A 7681-nucleotide genomic window follows, 5' to 3' on the forward strand; every position below is an offset into this window, starting at 1 on the left:
GACTGCTAGTTACCATTTAAGATTGAAGCTACAGTTTTGTCAGTATTGAATGCAAAAGCTTCAGGGGAGATGTCCTGAAGGAAAGCCAAACAAGCAAAAAAGGCTGCCCACCCAACCCCCTCCTCAAACATGAAAGTTACAAGCAGCATGGTAGTGTAAAGAAGCAAAACTTTCTAACAACTCTTAAAACTTGTAAACATACAGTGGATAGCCTAAGAAAAAATCTCTGTAAATCCATTAACTGCAGCTAAAAGCAACTAAACAAAAGAGATTTTGAGATAGTTCCCTAAGCCTATTTCAGCAGGCTGATAATAGGCAGAGAGGATTTTTCAAGTACTTTGGCCTCAGTTCATTTCAGACTTTGAAGTTCAAAATAGACACCCTATTGGGCTTGGAAATGTTCTGGTTATAGAGTTCATCCTTGCACATCAAATGTACTCCAGTGCAGGATATTTTCCAGACTGGAATGTGTCCGACATATCTCTTTAAACTGATAGCTGGGAAATTTAAAACCAGACTACAAACTAGAAGGATCGGATGAAGAAAAATTAGACATATTCAGCAAATCCACATTTGATGGCATTTTCACAGAAACTCATATTTTCTATTGCCTTCCCCTTGAGTGATACCTTCTTTATTCTTCCTGTCTAAGAAGAGGGACATCAAAGACACAGCATTTTAAAGTACCTACTGGCAGGTGTAGCCTCCAAGCACGCCAAATCATTTTTTCCCTTATGAGTCTAATCACTGCACAGACTTATTAAATAATGTCAATAACTAATTATGTTTGTGTGTTTTAATTATATTGTTGTAAAGCATACATAATACATGATACCATTTTGGTTATGTTTTGATTTTGACTCTTCTATCTGTTTTCCTCCTACCCCCACATAACCTTTGTTCTGTTTGTACTATACGTTGTAGGCCAAATGCAACCTGGAGGCTTAAGGAAGTTTCATGCTTCCCAAACGGGTTCAGAAGAAGGTGACAGAGTTGATACAGGTACCTGAGGACAGGCTGAACTCATTTAAATGCCTTGCTCGGCAATGGAAATTCTAGTCCCAATGGTTGTAAGTCAAGGACTACCTGTAGTAAGCAGAGGCAGTTGATATTACTGACATCTTCTGTGAAGAATTCCCTAGATTAATATTTCCAACATCCGATCATGTTTGAAAACCACGATATTAACCAACCTAATTTGATCAATATGTCAAATCTTGGTTCTAATGTAACATCCACTCTCAGTAAAAATTGATTTGAATAGTATTGATTACTTTACCTCCTCTGCTGAGTCATAGGTAACTAAACTATCTCAAATACTTCAGGCAAAATCGCTCATTCGTTTTAAATACTTCCTTAAATTGATTTCCGACTTCTAATTTCATTGTTTCTTTGTTACTTCCTTAAATACATTTGAATGTTCTAACAACTTTAAAGGACATTATTAGTAGAAACAAATGGCAATAAAAGTCCAGTAGCAACATGGACTTTAGGAATGTCAGTTCCTGTTTCGTTTGAAGTGATCTACCGTATCTTAAATTATATAGCCTGTCAATCGGTGTGCTGCGTGATTGCAATTGGCTTTTAAAGCCCTCATTGCTGATTATATCATCTGGGTCAGGATTCTGCCATTGCAAATTTTTTCTGAGTGCATATAAAGTGTCCTGAGTAACACATAACAGTGAGGGTCATCATTTGGCATCCTTGATCAGAAAACAAGCTGGGCAATAGATTCAGTGACAGCAGAAGACCGGTTATACGCCTCTACTGGAATAAACCACAAGATAAGCAAACTAAAACCAAAAAGGAAGTAAAATGTAGCTATTTAGCAAGAAAAGTTGATACAGAAGGATGATTGGGGAAGCTGAAATAAGACAAATGCTGACAGCAGCTGAAGAAATAGTCTTTGTACTGGCCCTAGCAGGATAGAATGACAGATGAGAAAGACAAGAAAAAGGAAGTGAAAATGTAAGTTTGAGGGCTGCGTAAAAGACTGAATACAGACCAGGAAGAGATGTGATAAAAATCACCCAACAGATTCCTTAGCACAGGGATCTCCAGCCTTGGGAACTTTAAGACTTGTGGACTTCAACTCCCAGAATTCCTCACCTAGCCATTGTGGCTGGGGAATTCTGGGAGTTGAAGTCCATAGTTACTAAGGTTGAAGATTCTTGCATTAGAAGACAGTTGAATTGTTGGTCAATGGGTTCATATGGAAAAACCTGATTCCTATTTGGTGTGGTTTTATAGTTGTGATTATAGAAGGGCATTATAAGAGAATTTGGCCATTTCCAGCAAACAGACTGGTGTGCAAAACAAAAGGTATGAGGGACACCCAGATGGCACAGAAGAACTGTCTTGTGGGAATGCTTCAGAATGGAATAGTGTTTCCCATCAAGGAATGGAATGGCCAATTTGCAGAAATCCCCTACATTAGCTAGCAAAGTGGTGACTTAAATATCATTACTTTTTTAATAATAATAATAATAACTTTATTGTCACTTTGAATGTACATCAATCGGCATACATCAAAATGAAATTTCGTTACATACAACTCTCAAAGAGCCACCACATCCGATATACCTTCCTTGTTCATGGCCAGCTCAAGTTTCAGATCATCCATTTTAGTCTCTAGGGAGTGAACGATGGCAAACAGGACAGATGGAAACGGAGCTCCATGTGGGTTAGCCCTCAAATTAGCTTGTATTCCTGCACGACAACCTCGCCCCCTTTCCTTTTTCTGATCCTGTCTCTTTAAAATCAATATATGGGGGTAGTGTGTCTATGTATGGGAGGGGAATGGTTTAATCAGTGGAAGATTATATTGAGTATTTCTGGTTTTGAAAACCTGCCAGGATTCCAATTTTTGCTGCTTTTTGTGGCATAAAAAGAGTTCTGCAGCCACAGTACTATAGTGAGGCCAGTTGAAATATTCAGTGTGTCTTGAGAGCCTTTGAGGTGAAGGTTATGCTACGAAGTTCCACTGTCCGTTTTTCACCTAATCATATGGGCACATATATTGATTCCTTTTATATAGTAGAAGATTGACATTCCGTTCCATCACCAACTTTTCCCCTTTCAAATGATTTAGAATGCTGGAGAATTCCTAAAGTATACAGAGCATTTTGGGATCCATAATGCTCATTCCACAATATCTTTACAATCAGCTTACTGATTGAATTAAATGTGAATCCTGGAACATACCAGACATTCCACAGGTCAGGCCTTTTGTAGCCAGTTCAGTCAAAAAGGTTTTTTTCATAAAATTTTCTTCCAAGATTTATTGAAAGAAAATAGGGTAAGATTACAGAAATTTTAGCTGCTGGATTATTTTCATTTTCAAACTCAATTTCTCTTTCCATCTGTTGAGGCTGAGACTTTTTCAATTTCTTTTTTTATAAACCAGCAAGCTGGCTGCTCTCTTCTCTGATAACTGAGGAATTTGCAAGCAACAAAACTCTCCTTGGAACCTCCAGCTGTGAACACATCATTAATTCAGATATGCATGAAGCACAGCTTTTGATGGGTGGACATCTATCCGAAAGTAATGGTAGATCATTTTAGACTCTGTATTTGGACATCAGTAAAATAACATTTCTTATTTTACAAAATGTTTGCAAGAAAAAAACATGCATGAACAGAACTGTGGAAATAGGAAACACCTTTTCTTCTACAAACTCTGGAATATTATATTGAGTTGGGGTTCTTTTGATGGTATCTTGTTCATTCCTTCAAAATACGGTAAGCCAGACTTGTTGGGTTGGGTGGCTCTCCTACACATGCATATACTCCATTGAGTCAAAGTATTCAAGCTATGGCAAGTTCCTTCTCTAAATATACATTTTTCTGATTTTAATGCAATCCATTAGGGTTTTTTTTTCATAAAGAAACATTAAAATAAATCACACAATTAGTTTCCAGAGTGGGCAGAAGTAAATCTTTTTCCAATTCCTACTGTTCTAGTCATCAGGACTTTTTTTTTTTTGTAAACATTTTGTAAAGGCATGATATTTTTTTTATTTCACAGAGTCAAAAGGGGGAAAGTGCATGGGGCATCCAAAGGGCATCTGTTGGTACCTCTCTTAGACTGAACGCATCTTTTCAGAGTCAGAAAAAAAAGGCTTTAAACCCTTCTCAGTGATAGGATCTTCTATAAATAGCACATCTATTAACATAGAGGATGACATAGAAAAGCTATTAACATTTCCATTCCCTCCAGCAGGAGCAAAATAGATCACAAGGTCTGTGCGTTAACTTTAACTTATAAAGAACAAAACAAAATATGCCTGCTAGGGTTAGAGGCAGTGTCCTAGATTTCACATCCAATTCACAGGGCCTCGAATAGAGCAAGGCTGATAACTTTTGTCCACACTTACATTTGCATTTCTACTGTAAAAATTTAATGCAAGCAGAAACCCAGGGCTAAAATAATTCTTCCTGGGGCCAACATCCAATTGAATTAGTTTTTGTTTTAGAAGCTAATTATCTGGTAACATCCAAGGGCACTACCATATTTAGGAAGGTTTTCAAACCTGATTCGTTGGTAAGGTAAAGGCATTTTTAACGCCTACAGGATATTTAATATATCCCCCATACTGTTACTTCATACCAGCCTAGCAAAGGCAGCCAAATCGAAAAAAAAATCCCCACGCCCCTGTTGAACCAAACCATATTATTAGCAGGGAGAGTCTGTAGGAATCAAACTGATAAAAGCAGAATCACAGTACAAACCCTATGTCATTTCATACAATGAGGTTCTCTCATTGTAGCTTCTGGGGACTACAGATATATTTTGTGTGTGTCTCTCTCTCTCTCTCTCTCTCTCTCTCTGTGTGTGTGTGTGTGTGTACACACACATGAAGAACAGTGCTCACAACTTCAAGACTACCGTACTTGCTCCTTAATCTGAATAAAGTTAATTGTATAATGACTCAGTACTGCCCATTCTGAAGGTTCAGCAGACTTTGGAGAATCAGTATCACAATTTTAGTCCTTTGGGAAGCAACAACTAACAATGTATTTTTCAATGCGTATGTTTTAGGAAGAAAAAAAATGTACTGGCCAAATGAATGAACAATACTCCATTCATGAGCACACAGTACTCCACTAATACTGAAAATGGTGCTTAAGATGACCCAGATAACCAATATAACTGTAAAATTTCTGAGGTGCTTGTTTAAACTTGAAAAGCAGAACATTCATCTCCCCCCAATGAACTTCACTGAATTCCTGCTCTCTCCCCCATTGGTATAACCAGTTGTTTCCCAAATTAAAAACCGGAAATATTTGTCTTCATTTTTTTAATTGAATTTTTCTTTCATAAGTTGATGAGAAGCTGATTCTGCAATGGGTTTTAATTGCTGATATGCAGCAGGCACTAATCAAAAGCAGTTCTGAATGAGGCTCCAGCAGCTCAGCCAAATTTAGTTCATTTTTTTAAAAAAAAAAAACAAAACACATTCATGTTAGAAAACTTTAGAAAAAAATGTAGAACTACATTCTTAGACATTAATTATAAAAAGCTAGGCACAAAAAAAATACATGTGTGAATTTCCTGAGCTTTTGTTATAAAAATGTCTCAGTGATAAGTTTCAGGTACTGAAACCATCCTCTGTTTTAATGGGAGATTAAAATATAAAAATGTATTTATATTAGGCGGACAACTATGAATAGAACTATTCATAGCACAGTCGGATAAATGCTGTATGCAATTATCTATGAATGAGATCTTTTCAATCAACCACTTTTTTGAAGTCAAGCCTCATATATTCAGCTGTACATAGTTGAATGTCCAGGTTTATTATTATATAGATAGCTGGTTCAACTTTCAGAGATTAGCCACAGCAGTTCATGGAAGGGATGCCATAAACTCAATCCATTTCCTTCCAAATGGATTACAACATGATTAGCATCTTATTGCTAGAGCAGTGGTTCTCAACCTGTGGGTCGGGACCCCATTTGGGGTCGAATGACCATTTCACGGGGGTCACCAAACCATGCTGTCCGCCATTTTTTTCCCTTTTCCCTAGCTGTCCTACTCCCTCTTATTGGTGGCCACACCCACTTGGGGGTCACCACAACATGGGGAACTGTATTATGGGGTCACGGCATTAGAAAGGTTGAGAATCACTGTGCTAGAGTAATTGATGAACTTACACTTTCAAGATAGGGTTGGCTAGGGAATTCTGGGAGCTGAAGTCCACATGCCTTCACGTTGCTGAGGCTGAGAAACTCTGGGGTAGGGGAGAAACATTGAGGTGGGGGAGGGAAAATATTTGTAAAGGCCTAACGTTCTACATTTTACAATAAGAATTTTTTTTTTTTTAGTTTTGAAATTCATTTTGTAAGGCTGCTTCTACAGGCAGTCCTTGACTTATGACCACAATTTGGGGCCAGAATTTATTGTTAAACAAGGTGGTTAAGTGAGCACCACTCAATTTTATGGCCTTTTTGGCCACAGTTGTTAAGCAAATCACTGCAATTGTTAAGTGAATAAGGTTAGTCATTAAGCAAATCCAGCTTCCTCTGTTGACTTTGCTTGCTAGAAGCTGGCTGGGAAGGTTGGGAATGGCAATCCTGTGACCCCAGGATACTGCAACCATCATAAACATCAGTTGTTAAGTGCATGAGTGACGGTCATAAGTGTGAGGACTAGACAAAAATACTTTTTTGAATGCCATTGTAACTTCAAATGGTCACAAAATGAATTACAAGCTAGAGACTACTTGTAATGGATCTGATCTGATATACTGGACTAGTATTTCTGTTCCTCATCAGCCCATTCTTTTCAGCTTTTTTTCAGGTTAGTGGACAGTCACTTAAATATGAGCCAGTAGTGTTCTTGCAGCTGCCAAAAAAGCCAACACAGTGTTAGGCTGCATTAACAGAGGGATAGAATCAAGATCACGTGAAGTATTAATACCACTTTATAACGCCTTGGTAAGGCCACACTTGGAATACTGCATCCAGTTTTGGTCACCACGATGTAAAAAAGATGTTGAGACTCTAGAAAAAGTACAGAGAAGAGCAACAAAGATGATCAGGGGACTGGAGGCTAAAACATAAATAACAGTTGCTGGAATTGGGTATGTCTAGTTTAATGAAGAGAAGGACGAGGGGGGACATGATAGCAGTGTTCCAATATCTCAGGGGCTGCCACAAAGAAGAGGGAGTCAAGCTATTTTCCAAAGCACCTGAAGGCAGGACAAGAAACAATGGATGGAAACTGATCAAAGAGAGAAGCAACCTAGAACTAAGAAGAAATTTCCTGACAGTTAGAACCAGGGCTTTTTTTCTAAGAACGCCCAGAATGGAGTCCCGGCACCTTTTTTGGATGGAACCTTGTAGGGTAGGCAAGGTGGGTTGTATGACATGTGTGAGTTCTGGCACCTTTTTTTTTTTTTAAGAAAAAAAGCACTGGTTAGAACAATTAATCAGTGAAACAACCTGCCTCCAGAAGTTGTGAATGCTCCAACACTGGAAGTTTTTAAGAAGAAATTGGACAACGTTTGTCTGAAATGGTATAGGTTTCCTACCTGAGCAGGGGGTAGGACTAGAAGACCTCCAAGGTCCCTTCCAACTCTATTGTTATTGTTGTTGTTATTAAGCAGGCCTGTGCCACCCTCACCACCCCCATTTTCTCTTCCTCCCATATATTTGCTAGCTAAGCATCCACAGCTGT

The sequence above is a fragment of the Crotalus tigris genome, unplaced genomic scaffold (genome assembly GCF_016545835.1).
Source record: "Crotalus tigris isolate CLP2741 ecotype Arizona unplaced genomic scaffold, ASM1654583v1 scf7180000019762.1414395, whole genome shotgun sequence".
Lineage (NCBI taxonomy): Eukaryota > Metazoa > Chordata > Lepidosauria > Squamata > Viperidae > Crotalus > Crotalus tigris.